This window comes from Pelobates fuscus, chromosome 2 (genome assembly GCF_036172605.1).
Source record: "Pelobates fuscus isolate aPelFus1 chromosome 2, aPelFus1.pri, whole genome shotgun sequence".
Classification (NCBI taxonomy): Eukaryota; Metazoa; Chordata; class Amphibia; order Anura; family Pelobatidae; genus Pelobates; species Pelobates fuscus.
This window is the reverse complement of record NC_086318.1, coordinates 108,465,825-108,487,870: the sequence shown is the minus strand read 5'-3', so window position 1 is coordinate 108,487,870 and position 22,046 is coordinate 108,465,825. Positions and strand designations below refer to the sequence as shown.

Here is a 22,046-nt window from a genome sequence, read left to right as displayed (position 1 = left end):
TACAAGGAACACACCACAAGACTTGTCGTTTTGGAGATGCTCTGACCCAGTCACTCAGATCTTTTTGCTTGCCCATTTTTCATGCTTTCAACACATGCAATTCGAGAAGTAACTGTTCAACTGCTCCCTAATATGTATCCCACCCATTGACAGGTGCCATTCTAATGATATAATGAATGAAAGTTATTCATTTTAGATGTCAGTGGTTTTAATGGTGTGACTGATCAGTATATGCCAGCTATGCATCCTGCTAGGCTAATACTGCAGTGCTTGTATTTTTTTCATTCAAAAAGTGCTACGTTGTGAAGAGGTTAAAACACTAAACTATATAAATACACTAACTTTATTGTAGCGGAGCGCTAGTCTTAGCAGGGACTTTTCTCCGCTGGTTTCTCCAAGATTAACTCAGGAACAAAGAAGATGCTTCTCAGGAACAGCTAAATACAGCAAAGCAAGACAAGATTCTCCCAACACCTTCCCAGTAACTGGACAACACTCAGTTTTGGGGGAATAACTGAAGTTTAATGGTGGCACACTGCCTTTTATGTGATTTTCCCCACAAGGTTACCACCCAGGTGGACCTTGTGGGGCACCGAGACACAAAGTTAACAGACCAATGAAACAGGGTTATACATAGAGACACTCCCATACAGTATGTACAAGCCCACCCCTCTGCCTGGTAGATAATTGAGGTAGATAATGTAACAACTCAATTATCCCCAGCAGGAAAACCACACATTTTACAAGATTTCAGAAGTACCCCAAAAACATGACATATCCCCATAAATGGCCATCCCTGGATAGCTCTGATCTGGGTGAACAACATATCCAAAAATTACCCAGATCCGAGCAGGGGTTCACAAATTACTTGGAAGTCACTTTTGACCGAACGCACGCATGATTTCCTGCCCAAAAGAGTTCCAGAGAATTAAGCTGTGCGGCCGGTCTATCTTCTTAGTCAAATAATGTGTAAATTGCACGAATGGATCCGTTCGTGCATAACTTCATTGGATGTATCTGGTTCGGTAGATTGTTTCTACCGAATAGCGCTTCGTTCGTGCACTTCCAGGTGAACTTAGGTGGAGGTGGAAGTCCCAACGATGTTCGCGCCGTCAAGTGTCCGATTTTAGTTCCATGCACTCGACGACCATACACCGCTGCCTTTGTTCGTGTCCCAAGATGGCCACCGCCACGTGTTCGTCTATACGAACAGCGACCTCCCAGCCGACTGCTTAGAACGTTCTTGTGATTGCGGTTTATGGAGGTGTGAACTGAGTTAATGAGCGGCACACTCCATAGCTGGGTGGTCTACTGTTCGGTAGTTTGTTCGGTTGATGAATAAAACCTTGGGAACCACTTAAGGGAATGGATTTTGACTAACTGCCAGGTGAAACAGGGGAAACCTTAGGTTGCAAAGCCAGGGGAGTATGTCTCGCACAGTTATGGTTACTTTCACACACAGGGGATCAAGAAGAGGGGGAAAAAAGGGATACGGACAGCCTAGAGCTGGTATAACATATGATAGAAGGGTCCATTCTGCTACATTTATTATAGTATATTTTTCTATTATGTGTTGTGAATTTTTTCTGTTTTTATTATTCTTACAACTACAATGAAATATACCAGAGGAAATGTGTTGCCATAATTTTGATAATGTATAATTTAATAATTTACTTTTTCTATGTCTTTTTCCTATGACTTTTTTTCTTGTACTTTATTCTAGATGAACATTTTCAAACTATTACTATTTATCAACAGAAACTATATTTTATTATATGTGGAAACAAATTTAATATCAGTGAAGTGCCTGGGATAGAAGCCATAATTCCTAGAAGGTTGCTTCAACTTTTTTCTTTTATAAAAGTAGCTTTATTGCAGTATATATATATATATATATATATATATATATATATATATATATATATATATAGCAATATATTGAACTTTTAACTTTTTCATAGTTTTTCACAGTCATATCATACCAGCATTCTGGGATTCTTTAAAAAAAAAAAAAAAAAAACATTATTTTTTGATTGCCTCCAAAACTCCATAAACATTTAGTGTTTAAGCTCATTTTCAGAACTTTCCTCAGGACATATATATATATATATATATATATATATAAATATATATAATAAAAAGGTATGTGTATTTTTTGTAGTACAGTGAAATGCACATATTTCAATGCCTTTTCATTCTAAATAGGTTTTCCTAAACCGTTTGCAAGGAAAATATTCAGACAACTTAATCCACTACGCTGATATATATTTGGTCGAGCAAATTAGATATTCATAATTAATATTACTTATCACTTAATAATTATAATTAATATAATAATTAGTTATGTATAATTATATTATTTTATTAATTACATATTGGGGGCCTGCAGAAATTCCAGAGAATTAAATTTTCAAGTCTTTTATTTGGCCCTGTAACTTTCCAAAACACCATAAAACCTGCATATGGAGGATATTGTTGAACTCGTGAGACTGAACACAAATATGCGTGTTTTAGAGCAGTAAAATGTATAATGATGATTATATCATCAGAGAATGTTCAGTTTTTGTGAGAAAATGCAAAAAAATATATAAACACTTTGGCCTGGACATACCCCATTTTGAATATCCTGGGTTGTCACTGTTGCAAATGGTATGCCATGGTGGGGGCCGTTTCATTCCTGGGCTGTCATACAGTCTCAAAGGCAACATAGGCCCAGCAAATCAAATGTCAACGTGTAAAAACTGAAATGGGTAAATTCTTGATTTGACCCTGTATGTATGTCTGGGGCTGTTTATGGTATTGCATGTGAGAGGCTGCTTGTGGGGTTCTGTGCATGTGTTTGTGTGTGGGCTGTTTGTGCTATTTGTATGATGGAAAGCTTTTTCTGCACCTCTGTGTTGTCACGTATTCATCCGCACATAAAATGTGGTTAATGGCATTTACCGTCCTGACAGTAAAAGTTGTGCCGAGCAGCATTACTGTCCTGACAGGAACAGTTGTGCCAAGCAGCAATCCTGCACATGGAAACCTGGTAATTGCTTTTGGGGTCAAAGGCAGGTCATGGCCAATCAGATCCACAGGAGGGTTTGTGCTGAGAAGCAATCATGCACCTGGAAACCTGGTAATTGTTTTTGGGGTCAAAGGCCGGTTACAGCCAATCGGATCCACAGGAGGGGTATTTAAACCCAATTCTCCTTTTTCTCATTACCGTGTCGTGGTTTCATCCTGATGGTAATCCGAGAGTGCGTTCCTGATCTTTATTTTCTGGTATTTGACTTTGGCTTCGTTTTGACTTCCCTGAATTCTGGTATCCTTGACTTTTGGCTTTTCCTCATCGTTGTGTCTGATTCTGTGTTCCTGACCTCGGCTAGCATTTTGACTATTCTTTGATACTTTAAGTCCGGCCATTCTAAGGTCCGCTTATACGTTATCCTAAGTCCTAAGTGTGACACAGTTCTGCGTGCTGGATCAACTTGTAATCCTGACATGTGTATATCTAGCAGTGTGAGTAGCTTCCCTGGGGTCCAGTGGGGACTGGGCTGACCAGGTACAGGGCAAGGGGAGGATCTGCAATAGCTGCTGAGGGTTGCTTTACTCTACTGCGGACTCCCATTCACAAGTGTAGGGAAGACATTTTCTAAGATCACTTCCGATAAGTGCTGCAATGTGTATTTTGACTAGTGTCCCTCACCGCTAGGGTTGCTCTAGCATATAGCTGAAGTCCCAGTGATAGGACAGATCCTGTTTGGCTCTGGCAGCCTTGAGTGCCATGCAAAGGCAACCCGAGTGCCAGGCATGGCACATGTGCCATAGGTTGCTGATCCCTTATATAGATCATACCCCTGCATTCTTAGTGCTCAACTATCTGCCATTAAGGAGTTAAATCACTTTTGTTTCTGGCTGTGACTCACACGGCCATCATGAAAAATGATTACATTTTAAATTAGATCTTAGATCTTATAGCACAGTGTGATTACTTAAGACGTTTTTATCTTTAACTCTGCTAATTGAACTTTAACACAGAAGGCTACTGCACGATCTAGCAGGCTATTACAGAGAAGGGGGATAAGAAATTCCAAATTAAACAGACTGTGCAATAAAGGATTTATAAAACAATAAACAACTCTTTACAGGAAATGCATAGGGAGATTGTATAGGTGACATGCAATGGAGGTGTGACTAGGCTGCATAAACAAAGTGTTTTGACTTTAAATGGCAGAGAACAGAGCATTTAGACTACAGTGGCATGCTCTATATAATTTTTCCATTAAGGAAAGTTCTTTAATGGCTTATAGTACCCTTAGAACATTATATAACTCTGACATCTATACGTAAAGGCTGCTTACCCATAGTAGACTGCATCTTAATAGTTGGGGCAGAGCACTCAAAAAGGTTTTCACTTTTTAGTTTTATAGCATTTTTTTTATCCTAGATGAAAGACTTTGAGTAAAGAAAGTGATGTATTTGTCACATCATGCATAACAATGAAACCATTAAAATAATGAAACTACAGACTACAAATGGCTGATGTTCCATGTTCTTTGTTCTATCCTCTTACCAATAGCTGTTTGTAAGTAATATCTAAAATGGTTAGTTTGCGATGAAAAATTACTCCAACAGAAGCAAATTAATAATGTGCTGATTTGGTCTGGCAGGTCCTCTCTGCCCTTTGCACACAGAAGACGTCAACATCTTAAACTAATGCAATTAGCTTATGGCACTTAAAGAAATTTGCTGCAAAGTCTCTTGTACTTTTATTTATTTATTTACTTTAAAAGCAGCTTTATTAGAAGTATATTAGCATATTTTCATATACCACAGTAAATATTCATGCATAATAAATGCAGTAAATTCAGTAATAAATGCCTGAATGGTTGGTACCGGCTGCCTGTCACCAGCACAGTAATGGTAAATATGTATAATATATCTGATGTCATGTGTATGCGTTTCACTTACACATGGTGTGTGACATTATGCACACACATGTGCATTTGATACCGTAACTCATTGGCAGTTGACAGATATATCCAATCCTAAACATAGCAGAAGTTCCACTAATCAGGAGCTTCTTTTTTTTTTCCAAATACCCTTCTTCATTGATGATATCAGTCTATTTGCAGTCTGGTGTCCAGAGTTCTCCTGCTGATTCTCATGTGGCTCAGAGAGAGGTAGGGACACGTATGATGTTTACATGTCCAATGTGTGCACACATCATGCATGACATTGATTAATTGGTGGACGTAATTTTGCTTTGTATTGAGATCTCAGAAATTATTTTGTTTTGCACTGGGATCTTTGCTTCTAAGATCTCAGATGATGCCAAACCTTGATTTTAGTTCTTTGATCTGTGCGCAATGCAGTGTCATTCAGTCTCACAACTCCATAATCGAACAGGTTAATTATTTTCTGATTTTGTAATAAACAGAATGTTTCTCCTTGGACTGTAAACTATTAATAAACATTTAAATCAATATACCTGAATATGGAAAGCTGTCTGGTTATTGTTTTGTATTATTGCCAGCAAAGTAAAAATATAATAGGCATGATTTGTCATGTTTCCCTTACATGAATTTCAAACCTTTACTTAGGTTATTTTGTTGTACGGAAAGAATTTAAATAAAATATTAAGCAGGAAGTCAATGTCCTGGGAAAATGTATCACTGCTAAATTTATGATCGATATGTTTCCTACAAACTTGGCAAATAATAAAAAGATTTATCTTAAAGGAGCACTATAGGGTCAAGAACACAAACATGTATTCCTGACCATATAGTGTTAAAACCACCATCTAGTCCCCCTGGCCCCCTCTTTCCTCCCTAAATATAGTAAAATCTTACTTGTATTCAAGTCTGCAGCTGCTGCTGCTTATTTTGTGCCTGTTTCCTTTAGACCTGCCCACTCACTGCCTGCTGACATCATCAGAAGTGGTAGCTTGATCCAATCACAATGCTTCCCCATAGGATTGTCTGAGACTGACAAATAAGCAGATCAGGGGCAGAGCCAGCACAATTCAAACACAGCCCTGGCCAATCAGCATCTCCTCATAGAGATGAATTGAATCAATGAATCTCTATGAGGAAAGTTCAGTGTCTGCATGCAGAGGAAGGAGACACTGAATGTTTGGATGTATTTTAGGCAGACTTGACCCAGGAAGGATCTTTAACAGCCATCTGAGGAGTGGCCAGTGAATTTATCACTAGGATGTAATGTATACACTGAATTTTCTCTGAAAAGACAGTGTTTACAGCAAAAAGCCTGAAGGTAAGGATTCTACTCACCAGAACAAATTCAATAAGCTGTAGTTGTTCTGGTGACTATAGTGTCCCTTTAAGCTGAGGTTCATATTGTTTCATCCATATGATTGTAGGGAGTAGGGATACACATGCAGGAGAAACGAATAGTTTGATTATCATTCACCAATATAATCGCATACTGCAAAGTGAATAAACGGAACTAATGTGCGTATAGATATAAAACATTTTTTTTTTATAAATATAAATAAAACACTGTATTTAATAAAAAGAAAAATAGATAATTTTTTATTTATAAATACTTTTATATCACTCTCTAATATCTGGAAAAAAATCACTTTCGCTATAACTCATGTGATGCTTATACAGCCTTTAAGTTGTAGTTCTAAAACATGTGAGAATCTACTTTTTGGACACTCCTGCCTCTTGTGTAGTTTGAGCAATGTAACAGCATTTCATCATGATACACTTTCCTAAGTATACCTTTCAGGTTAAGTACACAATACAATTTAGGTGAATTCAAAACTCACTGCAGTTAAACACAAGTGTAGTCTGTTGGCAGGTTGTGTTATTTGGGAAGCTGTAATGATTTAGGAGATTGGAATATATTTCACCACGGAATTTATCTGAATCCAAAGATAAATGCTCACACTGAATGTTCGTGGGAGCGAGTAGGAGAAAGTTGGAGCATATGGCATAAGAGGAATTTGAAATGTGCCAAGGGTATATCAAATAAATAAGGCAGAAAGGACTAGGCAGCTGGTTGGAAAATAATTATTTTTTTCATGTGATACAGACCTAATATGATTAGGTAGTCAGTTAATAGAACATATATCAGGCAAATCACAAGAGGTTTATTTCTTAAACAGTGAATTGCATATATTTTACAAATTAGACATGATTGTTGAATTTGAACAATCCACCAAGTCTGTTGATTTTCTAGAATGAATATTTTGTCCTAAATCTTGCTTTGCAGTTTTAATTCACACAAGTCATTTAGAAAAGCCAAATACTGTACATCGATGTGTATTCCTAAAACGATTCTTAAATTAACTTTAAGTCTAGTCTGCTTTTTGTTTAAGGTCCTGTAAGTGAATCATTGAGTAAAAATGCGTAATCTAATAAATGACCATTATTGACTGTGTGAGAATGTGAATGTCAATGACACATCCATCTCTGGATTAATAATTCAATTATCAGGCTGCATGTTTGCCAGGGAACAATGAGTGCTGTGTAGAATACTTCTCATAATAACAACATCGAGTTTATTAATGGGCATATCCTGTACTGCATAGTGGGGGATGTCACGCACTACAGAAGAAACAATATATTGTATGATCTGACTGGCAGTGTATAATACGGTATCCATTATTCTTAAATTAGGGATATACACAAACCTACAATCCCCCCGGACAACTATAATTTTTGTCTATGTGAAAATAGAAATAGTGGTAGACCCCGCCAAAAGAAAAGTGATCAAATAATCATATCATACATACATATTGTTCTTGAGTAATACAGCATGTAAAAACCTCAAAGGGAAATAACAATAATAAAATAATATAATAGTGCAGTATGTTAAAAATATTATGATGGTATATATATATATATATAGAATAAACTGTGGGTGAAAAGCAAACTCACACTTTGCAGAGCTGCTAAGAGCTCTGCTGTATAGCGCCTGGACGGTACAATCCCCGTCTTAGGATCTGAAGATATCGGGAGGTCCAGACTCAGCGGTCATATATATGTGGAAAAAACAAAATATACAGACCAATGGTACAATACCATAAACTAAAAGTAATATAGGAAAATGTAGGTATCCTACTTACAATATCCAGAGCAATGACTTGCTCTGGTGATGATAGCTTATGGTGGTATAATCCCCACCAGAGGATATAGCAGGAAACCAGCAGCACCAGGAGATATGCAGAAGCCAAAGGATTTGAGGAAAAAGTTTCAATTTATTTATAAAAAATATTAAAAAGTATATATATAAAAGTATATATAAAACATGTAATATAGCTTTAAGTCCTTTCCTTGACGCGTTTCGCCCGGGTTTGGGCTTTATCAAAAGTGACACTTTTCTTTTGGCGCGGTCTACCACTATTTCTATTTTCACATTCACCATATGGCAGGCATTGGGAAGTCCTGCAGGTTCACTGCTGCCTTATACGTCTTTTGGTTTTTAGTGAGCGCCTATACCCTTCTTTTTTACTTATAATTTTTGTGTGTTAGACTTTAACCCCTTAATGACACAACTTCTGGAATAAAAGGGAATCATGACGGAATATATCCGTCGTCTGTCCTTAAGGGGTTAACAACTACAGCTGAAAACTAAAATATTTATAGCATATTCTATGACTGCGGTCGAGTACTCTCTAAGAAAGCCAAAGTATTAAATCATAAACATAGTAAGCTATAAAGTGATATTTATGCTTGTAAATCTCTCTTTTTTCAAAGGATTAAATTATTGAGTCCACTTGTTTTTTTATATTCAGTTTTGTGACATTGTAGCCGTGCATACATTGACAATTGTAGATCTCATTACATTAAAACACATGTTCTTTAGAATTATCTGGGAAAAGAAACAATGTATTTTGGGGGTAAAACAAATCTAAAATTCATCAATCATTAAAATGTTAATTAATCGTTAAAAGATTTCAGCTAAATTTCCTATGGTTTCTTTAAAATGTGTGTGTGCTTGATAAACACAAAAGTATATGATACCCTGTTAATTAACAAAAGCATCATATTTTTGGAGCTTGATTAACATAATATACAATAAGAGCCATTTACGAGACCACAGCTGGGGAATATAAATACGCAACTGAATGCAAATATATTATGCAAAAACATCTTACATAGCAAATGTAAAAACCTGCAGTTGTTTCAGCTTTCTGTGAATATTGTATATTAGCAGGAATACCCTTAAACTTTAATAGGACTTCCAACTTCAATAATTATCTCACAGAGTATTATGCAAAATACATGTAATGGTGCAGGTGTTTATGATATACATACAGGGACGTTTTAGCCGCGAGGCATTTGCCTTGGGCGGCATTTTCCAGGGTGCGGCAAAAAATGCCGCCCCCAAATGCCCAGGGCAAATGCCTTGTTAGCCTTGTGGCTAGCTGACTATCCAGGCGGGCGGCGGTCGGCTGGCGAGGGAGCACTTCCTCTGAGCTGTCTGCTTAGCTCCCTCGCGCGCCGCAGAGTGAGGCTGGGAGCCGGAATATGACGTCATATTCCGGCTCCCAGTCTCACTCTGCGGCGTGCGAGGGAGCTGAGCAAAGTGCTATGGGGAAGTGCTCCCTCGCCAGCCGCCCGCCAGCTGCCCGCCCGCCAGTGCCGCCCGCCCATCAGCCACTGGACCACCAGGGAGAAAGAGACCCCCCCAGCATTCCCAAAGGTAAGGAGGCTGTGGCGGAGGTTAAATAATAATAAAAAAAATTGTTAATGTGAGTGTGTGTCTGTTAGTGTGTGTGTGTCTGTTAATGTGTGTGTCAGTGTGTGTCTGTTAGTGTGTGTCTGGCTGTGTGTGTGTTTGCCTGTTAGTGTGAGTGTGTGTCTGTTAGTGAGTGTGTGTGTGTCTGCTAGTGAGTGTGTGTGTCTATTAGTGTGTGTGTGTCTGTTAGTGTGTGTCTGTTAATGTGTGTGTGTCTGTTAGTGTGTGTCTGACTGTGTGTGTGTGTCTCTGACTGTGTGTGTGTTTGCCTGTGAGTGTGTGTGTGTGTCTGTTAGTGAGTGTGTGTGTGTGTCTACTAGTGAGTGAATGTGTGTCTGTTAGTGTGTGTGTGTGTGTGTGTCTGACTGTGTGTGTGTCTGTTAGTGTGAGTGTGTTTGCCTGTGAGTGTGTATGTGTCTGTTAGTGAGTGTGTGTTTCTGTTAGCTAGTGTATGCATATCTGTCAGTGAATGTGTGTGTGTGTATTTAGAAGGCGGGGCGGGGGTGGCGCGGACAGGGGAGGGGGACGCCTGAGCTTTGTCCTGCCTAGGGCAGCACAAAACTAGGATGCACCACTGTATACATATAGTGCTTTTTAAGAGCAATATACATAGCAACTACAAAGGATTGTCTGGGAATACCTTCATTCTTGAAAAAAAGCTTTTTCATACTCTATAGTATAAACTTCTAATAACCTCTGCAAATAGCTTGATTAATATAAATTTGTAAATTTATCACTGAATCCAATTGCAGTAATATCTGCCATGTGCTGTTCAGCTTTCAATACAAAGCGGATGGCTAAAATGTAGCTCTCATCGTATAAAAGCTACAATCTGCTACTTCCCTTTAATATAAATGATATACTCACCTTGCACATCTCATCAGTAGGTAAATGCTTAAAGGGACAGTCTAAGCACCAGTAATGTTTTAACTCAATTAAGCAGTTTTGGTGTATAGATCATGCCTTTGCAGCCTTACTGCTCAAATCTCTGCCATTTAGGAGTTAAATCACTTTCTTTATACAGTCCTAGCCACACCTCCCCTGCCTGTGACTTATATAGCCTCCTTGCACACTTCCTGAAAAAGAGATCAATGTATTTAGCTTTGCTTATTGTGCAGTATGTGTAAAATGAATTTCCTATCTGCATTATTAATTGCCTGCTAGAGACTACATCAGGCACATATATGTGATTAATGTTCAATTAGCATAACAGGAAATACAAACTTTTAAAGTAAGCATACTGTGCTGTAAAAATATATATATATATATTTTTTCAGGGAAGCTGCATGATCACCTACATTTTTATTGCAGAAAGAAGATAAAGCAAAAAATCAAAAGCTTAAAGTATGGACAATTTTCTAGTCCATTTACTCCTCCTACTTCCGCTACTGTTTAGAAGCATGGGCTTAGCTTATGTTTATAGCTAGTTTACAGGTATTTTATCAGTAACTAGTGGCTTATGGCATATATATTTGTTTCTCTATAGGCTAGTAATCATAAATAGACTATAAATAAGTGAGAGCAAAACTTTATGGAATAAATGTCATACTGCAAAATACAAAATAGGCACCTATAAGGCGACCTCACAGTCTACATCTTGTGAGTGTATTGAATAACCATCTGATAGTTAACCATCTGAAGTTTTTCACATATTGGTTTGCTGCACATAATACTTTAATGTGGTGTTTATTTTTAGTATTCACTTATTTTACCTTAAATACAAGTGTTCTCTTGATGTTAATGAGGCTTAAATACTTTCAATTACCATACTGTGCATTTACAAGTGAGGAATATTTATTTGGAGAATGCATATTATCTTAAGTTCCTACAGTTCTAAAACTCTTCACTTTCTCTCAAGCAGTCTGGGATCATTTATGTGTCTGAATAGATTAGGGAATCCCTTGGGGCAAATATTGCAGTTTCCACTTCTTTATTTCTTTTAAGATGATCTGTAATCTTGAAAGTCAACTGCATGGCAGAAGGTGATAAGAAAAAAGTCATTTCAGAAATCATTTAAGAAGCTAATTTAACCAAGTGAATTTTTCATTGGGAAATGAAGAACTCAGTATATTAATTCAGCAAAGTGTGTAGAGATGATTAATTCTCAATTAAGGCTATAACCTTTGTGGATATCATGGTTATATCACACAAAACACATCACAAACCAAAGTTATTCTGCTGAAATAAAACAACAACAAAAACTTTTTAAAATGCAAACAATTATGTGACTATTTCTTTTCTATCTTCTTTGTTTGCTAAAAGGAGACGTTATATTTGAAATACATGTCTTTTTTTGTTGTGTGTCAAAGAACAAATATAATCGCAAAAGTTAAAGAAACTAAATTTATCATAGCGAATCTTTACAAGGAATGGCCTTGTATGAATGGGGCAAAACCTTCCAGCTCCATTTGGACTACAAAATCTGGACATTTTCCAAAGTATTAAAAATGTTTGGATTTTGTAATTCATGGCATTAATAAACCTGAATTTGGTCTGATTCCAGGCTGACCGAACGCTGCCTGATGGCTGAAATCCAGGCTAGGTGCTTCAAATTCATGCCCAGATGATTTAAATCTGCTCACTGGCAGTACTAGTTACAAACCCTTGGTAGCACAAAGGTTAATAATATTTAAGGGGAGCACCTAGTGTCCTCTCATGCCCCCACCCATTGGTAGTGGGTGGGTGTCCCTAATAATAATATTCAAGGAGATGACCTAGAGTCCCCCCAGCCCTTTGGTGGTGGTTGGGGCCTTTAATAAAAATATTCGGGGGGCGGGGAGGATCTAGTGTCCTGGATGTCTAGGTGTGGGAGTTTGAGGGGTGGGAAATACATTATTACTTCCCACCTTTGAAAATAAATTATCTTATCCACCATCCTCACCCTAATAAAAGTGAGGGTGAGCCAATGTAACATAAAAATCATACTTACCTATCTGACACCATCTTTCTCCTAACACTTCTTATCTTCAGCCTCAAAAATGGATAAATATATCATCTTCTTACAACTCAACTGTCGATTAATTAATCTAAATTATTAACCTTGATTAACCTGATTAATTAGGGGGCATATTACCACAAGTTAAAGATAAGCTGGGTGCCAAAGACATTAGAGTCACAGATACCATTCACTAATAGTCATGTAGATTGCCAGTTACATTCACTAGTTTCATCAACTGAAAATTTTTGCAGGCATCGGCTTAAAATCCACTTTTAATCTCAAAAATCACAAGCAGCCAGTTACAACAAAACAGCATGGAATGCAACTGGAAGAATTGCCGGAATGATTATTTTCCACATGAGCAAACTTCTGTCATCTTTTAATGAACGTAGTATAAGTATTTCTTCATTCTTTTATAGAGTGTGATTCTGGTCTGGTCTGTTAATCCAGATTGCTGTTTTGGACTGAAAACAGATTTTATGTATGGATAGATTTAGACAATTAATATAATTTTTTACAACTTAAAGGGATACTCTAGACTCCTAAAACACGTCAGTTTGCTGAAGTGCTGTATTTGTGAAGAGTATGTCCTGTCCTTTTAATTTTTCAATAGAAATAGGCACTCTTATATATTTATTTTCTTTATAAATTAACCTTGTTTCACTCCCTGTCTATGAATCAGACACTCATTCCTGTTACTTCCTGGTTGTTTAGCTCAGTGGGGCTAGACTTAAGAGGTAGGCAGTTCCTCAGAGCACATGTCTTGCAAAGACTTCTCATTGAATGGTATTAAGAAGTTTTTGATTGAACAGTCACAGAAAGTCTACGGAGGGATAGCAAAGGATGCAATCTGTTTTCAGATATACCCCAATAAAAATGTATAATTAATTGCATGCGTATTTTTATATAGTAAACAGTGATTTGTTTATTTATTTTTAATTTGGGCAGTATAGTGCAGTGGCAGATCCAGGGGGGAAGCAGGTCAATTGCCCCCCCCCCCCCCGAGATTGTCCCCTGTCGGCTAATGCAGGGCTGGCATTGTTCAAGATCTCACTCCCCGGTCCGCAGGCACAGTGCTGGCAGCAGCCGGCAGGGAGGGAGAGAGGACCCGGGAGCTCAGCCTGCAGCTCCTCCGGGTCCTTCTCTCACAAGCACGGAGCGTTGCTGCGGTTACCATGACAATGCTCCAAATCTCACGAGAGTGAGCTCTAGCCCTGGGACCACCAGGGATTCCCCACGGACCACCAGATATTGAGAAATATTAAAGAAAAAAAAAATACTTTATTAAAAAGCCTCCCTACCTTCCTTCCCCCCCATACACACACTGCCCCACAAACACTGCCCCCCATACACACACTGCACACCCATAGACACATTTCCCCTACACACATACACTGCACACCCATACACACATTGCCCAACACACACCCTGCCCCCCATACACACATTGCCCCACACACACACTGCCTCCCATACACACATTGCCCCACAGACACATACAGTGCCCTACACACACTGCTGCCCCATACACATATTGCCCCACACACACACGACCCCCCTTACAGACACTGCCCCACACGTACATACAGTGCCCCCCATGCACACACTGCCCCACACACACATACAGTGCTCCCCATACACACACTGCCGCCCCATACACACACTGCCACCCATACACACACTGCCACCCATACACACACTGCCACCCATACACACAATGCCACACATACACACATTGCCCCTCATACACACAATGACCCCCATACACACACATACAGTGCCCCCCATAAACACACATACAGTGTCCCCCCATGCACACACTGCTCCACCATACACACACTGCCCCCCCACACACACAGTGCCCCCCATACACATACTGCCCCACACACACATACAGTGCCCCCATACACACACTGTCCCAAACACACATACAGTGCCCCCCATACACACCCTGCCCCAAACACACATACACTGCAAAGCTCACACACACACACTGCAACTCTCACACACACTCCCCCTCACATATACACTGCACCGCTCACACACACACTGCAGCTCTCTCACACACACACACTGCCCCACACATACACTGCCCCCTAACACACACACTGCAACCCTGACATACACTGCCGCCCTCACACACTCGCACACACACTTCACCGCTCACACACACTAACACACACAGTGCACTTTTCACACACACTTCACCCCTAACACATACCACTGCTCCTATGCCCTATATCCCAGCAGACCCCAGGTAAGTTGTCAAACTGTTCTTAAACGGTTTGACTACTTACTCTGGGATGGGATCCTGGCACCATAACTACTACACTGAGCTGTAGTGGTTATTGTGCCTGGGTTATTTCTTTAAATAATCTACAAGTGCCCCTTCCTAGATCAGGCTCTGGATCCGCCACTGGTGTAGTGTAAATTCAAAACATGTAAAGGCAGAAGAAAAATGTGGAAAAATCTTTTGATATAGACTCTTGCACCTAATTTATTGAGTAGCATAAATAGCTATACTGCTGCTGAATTCAGTTACAGTCAGAAGACAGTTTAAAGATCTGTCATATTTACTATCACTGCTTCCAGGCTGGCTTCTAAGCATAGCTGAGTTCAGCCAGCGGATCTATTTCCCTAGTGTAAGTGCTAGGAAAGCATAAAGCTAGGGAAATAGCAGGCATAAGCTTGTCAATTTGACCTGCAAGCAGCAACACTTTGTCACTGTTTGCGGCTATAAATAGTAAAAGGAGTTAAAAGAAAGATATGCTAAAGTCTGTGAAATCTTAGTATGTCATAAGATATACCTGATCAGATCTCACACTTTAAAGATGATTGGGTGTCTCCAATACAAAAAAGAAAATATCAAGAACAAAGTGTCCCTGTCTAAAATAGATAAGCGATGCCTGATGAATGACTTCTTCTCTTTCTTTACTCCATGGATCTAAGAGATGACCATATCTCCAGGGTTCTATATGAGCTGCTTCTGCTAGGGATTAACACCCAATATTTATGTCCAAGAAAGATGGCCTTTTGTGTGACTTGGATCCCCAGAGCTCTGAACAAATTGAGTAGTCAAGGTCTTTTTTTTAATTCATAGGGTTTCATGGGGATATGATGGATTTTTATTCTGCCAAATTTTGTTTTAAAAAAAAAAAAAAAAGTCCCTTCAGTCAAGTCAAATACGTAAAATGGTAGGATTTCTTAATGGGCTTTTATTTTCTGTGGCCATCCTCACTATTATTAGTATAAGCAGGTGAGGAACGGACATATTTTAGGACAATTGATAAGGGTTTGGGGACAACTAGTCATTGCTTTTCACTGGAGCAATCGAAAGGATTTACATTACTGTTGGCTTGTGAATGGTGAGATCTCATACCTGTTCTCACCAAGCATAGTACTTCTACCTGCAAAATGACTCTTTTGGCCAGTGAAACTTCAATGTCATTTAGTGATTAGCAAAGTGTATTACAGTTTTCAGGGCTCCATAGCTCAGGGGTTAGAGCACTGGTCTTGTAAACCAGAGGTCATGAGTTCATATCTCACTGGGGCCTCTTAGACTCCCACATCACACTCTTTCCAAGTCAATTACATTTTCTTTCACAGTAAAGGAGTTTAAGCATGCGTGGGATAGGCATAAGGCTATCCTAAATATACGATACGGCCAGGGACTAATGAAAGTATTTAGAAAACTGGGCAGACTAGATGGGCCGAATGGTTCTTATCTGCCATCACATTCTATGTTTCTATAGTTTTAATGATTTCAAAAGGAGCATTTGTTTTTTTTTATTCTGAAAGGTATTTCTACATAGTTACATAGTTAGATAGCTGAAAAGAGACTTGCGTCCATCAAGTTCAGCCTTCCTCACATATGTTTTTTGCTGTTGATCCAAAAGAGAAAAAAAAACCCCAAAAAAAAAAAAAAAAAACCCCAGTTTGAAGCACAATTTTGCAACAAGCTAGGACAAAAAATTCCTTATTGACCCCAGAATGGCAGTCAGATTTATCCTTGAATCAAGCAGTTATTACCCTACATTGAAAGATTATATCCTTGAATATTCTGTCTTTGCAAGTATGCATCTAGTAGCTGTTTGAACATCTGTATGGAATCTGATAAAACCACTTCTTCAGGCAGAGAATTCCACATCCTGATTGTTCTTACAGTAAAAAAACCTTTCCTTTGCCTTAGACGAAATCTTCTTTCTTCCAGTCTAAACGCATGGCCTCGTGTCCTATGTAAAGTCCGGTTTGTGAATAGATTTCCACACAATGGTTTGTATTGGCCCCGAATATATTTGTATAATGTTATCATATCCCCTCTCAGGCGACGTTTTTCTAAACTAAATAGGTTTAAATTTGTTAACCTTTCTTCATAGCTGATATGTTCCATTCCTTTTATTAATTTTGTAGCCCGCCTCTGCACTTTTTCTAGTGCCATGATATCCTTCTTTAGAACAGGTGCCCAAAATTGCACAGCATATTCAATATGTGGTCTTACCAGTGATTTATAGAGAGGCAAAATGATATTCTCGTCCCGAGAATGAATGCCCTTTTTCATGCATGACAATACCTTACTGGCCTTGGCCACTGCTGATTGACATTGCACATTGTTGCATAGTTTGTTGTCTATAACAATTCCCAAGTCCTTTTCGTGTGTTGTTATCCCTAATTCGCTTCCATTAAGGGTATACGTTGCTTGTGTATTCTTTACGCCGAAGTGCATAACTTTGCATTTTTCAACATTAAATTTCATCTGCCATTTGAGTGCCCAGTCCTCCAGTCTATCTAAATCCTTCTGCAGCAAAGTAATATCTTGCTCATATTGTATTATTTTACAAAGTTTTGTGTCATCTGCAAACACTGAAACATGACTTTCAATGCTGTCTTCAAGATCATTTATAAAAATGTTAAATAGAAGGGGTCCCAGAACAGACCCCTGAGGGACACCACTTGCCACCTCTGTCCAGCTTGAAAATTTACCATTAACGACAACTCTTTGTATTCTGTTTTTAAGCCAATGTTCTACCCAAGAACAAGCATTTTCATCGAGACCGATTTCCTTGAGTTTGAACACTAATCTTTTGTGTGGAACTGTATCAAATGCCTTGGCAAAATCCAAATAGATCACATCCACTGCAAAACCCTGATCTATACTTCTACTTACTTCTTCGTAGAACGCAATCAAGTTAGTTTGACATGACCTGTGCTTCATAAAACCGTGCTGATTTTTGCTGATAACCATATTCTTCTCAAGGAATTCTTGAATATTATCCCTTAATAACCTTTCAAATATTTTACCAGCCACAGAAGTTAAGCTCACAGGTCTATAATTTCCAGGCAAGGATTTTGAACCCTTTTTGAATATAGGAACCACATCTGCCTTCCTCCAATCCTCCGGAACACTTCCTGAAAGAAAAGAATCTTGAAAGATTAAAAACAGAGGTTCACTTATTTCTACACTTAGTTCCTTAAGTACACGTGGATGGATACCGTCAGGCCCTGGAGCTTTGTTTATATTAACTTTCTTTAGTTGCTGCAGCACATTGCATTGCATTCTATTTTATTTTTCCTTCATTTTCTGTGTACAACAATATTGAAAGGTAAGTTAGGTAAACAATTAATTTAGATGCATATATGTTATTAGATATGTGTTTGGTTTTTGCAGAAAGTTTAGTTTCCTGCAACCTATTTAGACTCTGTTTGAACCCATATTTTTTTTTTTTAAATTGGTTCTATTCAAAACTGTTTTTGTTAAATGTATGTGGTTCGATACTGAGGAATTAATCACTAGGTAAAAGGTTTGGTATATGATTGATCTGGTCTGCTTTTCATATTATATAAATCTTGGAATCATAGCTACTTGAGGAATCCTAGTCGATCTGTGAAACATAACAACTGAGAGAAGTTTGGCCTACACCCAGGAAGAGTGGTGGAGTTCATCAATGAGGACACCTAGGACAATTCAGATGGATCCAGTAAAGGCATCACCACCTGGACTGGGCAACTTTTAGGTCTAAAGGGGAGAGGGAAAGGTTTACTTATTGTTAATGTATTTATGTTATGCCATCTTCTGGTATATTTTGATAAACTACAGATTATTTTTTTCCATGAGTGGAGTAGAGTGGAGCACAGAAAGTCTAGATAGGTTAGAATGGGAGGGCTTGCAAATGCTGGAGACTTGAAATCTGTAGATTTTGCAAGTTGTTTTATATATACCCCCAATAAATAATTTGTTTTAATTATTATTATTATTATTATTATTATTTTGTTTTTGGGCAGTGGAGTGTCAATTTAAGAATTAGTCAGAATACAAGTGAGGGGGTTATTTGGTAGTGCACCTCTACTTCATAGTCTAGAGATGACCAAGTACAATATGGAAACAAAAATTACAGGTAACCACGATAACAGTTATAGTATAAACACTATTGCCTGAGGAAATCCGAGAGAACATCTAAATTGCTTGGATTGTGTAACTGTGACCAACAATATGTTATAGTCCATGTTTCACATACAGAACAATGTTTTCTGTTGAATTCATCATACTTAATATCAATTTGAAATCAGGCTCTTTTTGTTTGCTCTAATGTCTTCTTCTGCATTGTTCATGATTTATCTTTCCTATTTCTTTTCTTATCAAAGCTAGTTTTTAAATACATTTCTAGACATTGTTTACAAGAAATATTATTCTGTTCTACACAGTTGTTCATTCTTCAATAGTTAGCATTCATGCATGCTTAATATGTCTATCCACCAGCTCAAATAGAGCAAGTTTAGTTTCTCTCTCATCTCTACACTTCGATTCCTGATTGCAGCATTGCTTATTCACACTTGGTGTTGCCGAAATAAGCCTCTAATCTGGTGTAACCCTATATTCTAATCAGTTAACTCTTATAGGTTCATCAATAATATCAAATTCAAGAATCTTTAGAGGTATGTTTCAAAATTGCAAACATGTTTAGGCATAACATGAGATGAGTAAAAATGTCATATCTCATATATGATACCATCAATTATCATTTGATGTATCAGTGTTTAGATAAACTGTATGTATTTCTGTAAGGATTGTTCATTATCCTTAATTCACAAAAGAATTGCAGTTTTATAGTGTTAAGCAGTCAAGCTGGAAAAATCACTGAGTTGCAGAATTTGTCCAATTTGTCTCTTTTGACCGAAAATTTGCCATTCCCTTGTCAAATCTAAAAAAAATTCTGGTTACTAAATAAACTCTTGTTTTAAATCTTTGTTTATGTAGCTTAATTTAATAGCATGCGTAAAGTTAGTCTATAAATGTCTTAGTATTTAAGCTTTAATGGATTTTTGAATCTCGCGAATAGAGTCAGTGACATTTAGAGCTTCATTAATCACGGCTATCCATCTTGAATTTGGCTATTATCTTTGCAGTTATGCGATAGACTTCTTAACCACAGCATCATTCAAAGGTTAATGGGGTAAGGGCGCTAATTCTTTCAATATAACATGATAACATGATTTTGCATCTAAAAGGAAATAGTAATCATTTGTTAAACATGGTGTAACTAGAAAATCATACTGCAATCTCACCATGCAAAAAACAAACAAAAAACCTGTAAATAAAAAATTAAATATTTTGCTGTTACAAATTCTATAAATTTGTCTGCAGGCTCCACATGCAAAATCCTTATTTCCTGTAGTCCAAAAAAACAACAACAATTATGATGATGAAATCTTAAAAAAATGAAAAAATAAAGATAATATTTAATAATTGTTTAATGTTTTAGTTGTTTTTGCTGTTTATTCATTGTTGATTACACATATTAATGAATATACAACATATGAAAATATGTTGTAAATGTATTTCTTAGGTATTCTTAAAGGACCACTCTAGGCACCCAGACCACTTCAGCTTAATGAAGTGGTCTGGGTGCCAGGTCCAGCTAGGGTTAACTAATTGTTTTATAAACTTAGCAGTTTCAGAGAAACTGCTATGTTTATCAATTAGTTAAGCCTTCCCCTTTTTCCTCTAGTGGCTGTCTCACTGACAGCCACTAGAGGCGCTTGCGTGATTCTCACTGTGAAAATCACAGTGAGAGCACGCAAGCGTCCATAGGAAAGCATTATGAATGCTTTCCTATGTGACCGGCTGAATGCGCGCGCAGCTCTTGCCGCGCGTGCGCATTCAGCCGACGGGGAGGAGAAGAGGCGGATCGGAGGAGGAGAGCTCTCCGCCCAGCGCTGGAAAAAGGTAAGATTTAACCCCTTTCCCCTTTCCAGATCCGGGCGGGAGGGGGTCCCTGAGGGTGGGGGCACCCTCAGGGCACTCTAGTGCCAGGAAAACGAGTATGCTTTCCTGGCACTAGAGTGGTCCTTTAACTAGGTAATTTTACTAAATTATTACATTGTAAGAAACAGTGAGTAAAATAGCAACAAGTGTCTTTATAATTTATCATACTCCTCTACCCAAGCAAGATATCTGCTCCTTTTGTATATGTGACCCATTTTGGCGAATGAGGAGCTACTGATCGGCGTAGAGCATCTGCTGACCACTCTAAGTGAATGAGTGGCGCCTCTGGAGAGCAACGCAGGTAAGAAAGCGCCAGGGACCTCTGAGAACTATAAAAACTTCATTTCTATTAAGTTGTTATGGTGCTCAAACAGTTCCAATAAAATGCATGTCAAATCAAGTCAAAAGGCAAATTGGAAATGTATTGTTAATATAATTTCCTGAACATCACACTAAGAAACTGATAACCTTCTATAATACGTCCTCACTGGCTGCTCATAGGTTTTACTGGTTTACGGACGCATGCCAGTTTTCAATTCTATATATTTCACTGGTAGTGATGTCGCAAACATAAAATTTTCCGTTCGCAAACGGCGAACGCGAACTTCTGCAAATGTTCGCGAACGGGCGAACCCGGCGAACCGCCATAGACTTCAATAGGCAGGCAAATTTTAACTCTTTCTGGCGACAATAGTGATGGAAACGTTGTTTCAAGGGGACTAACACCTGGACTGTGGCATGCCGGAGGGGAATCCATGGCAAAACTCCCATGGAAAATTACATAGTTGATGCAGAGTTTGGTTTTAATCCATAAAGGGCATAAATCACCTAACATTCCTAAATTGTTTGGAATAACGTGCTTTAAAACATCAGGTATGATGTTGTATCGATCAGGTAGTGTAAGGGTTACGCCCGCTTCACAGTGACAGACCAAACTCCCCGTTTAACGCACCGCAAACAACCGCAAACAGTCCATTTGCACAACCGCAAACTCCCCATTTGCACAAGGTTGGATACCAAGCTAGCCATGTCCCATTCCTTGTCCTCACTGATGTCATTGAAGGTCTCTTCCTCCACCCAGTCACGTACAACACCAAGGGTCCCCGAAACAAGCCCCCTGTATTTTTTTTGTTTTAAATGTACACTACT

General features: G+C 38.4%; 1 non-coding gene across 1 annotated transcript; it reads left to right on the top strand.

Moving 5' to 3' along the window:
* The first annotated feature begins 16,118 nt into the window (after positions 1-16,118).
* Positions 16,119-16,191, top strand: TRNAT-UGU (transfer RNA threonine (anticodon UGU)). The gene has a single exon. It is a non-coding gene; the product is annotated as a tRNA-Thr (tRNA).
* Positions 16,192-22,046: the final 5,855 nt, after the last annotated feature.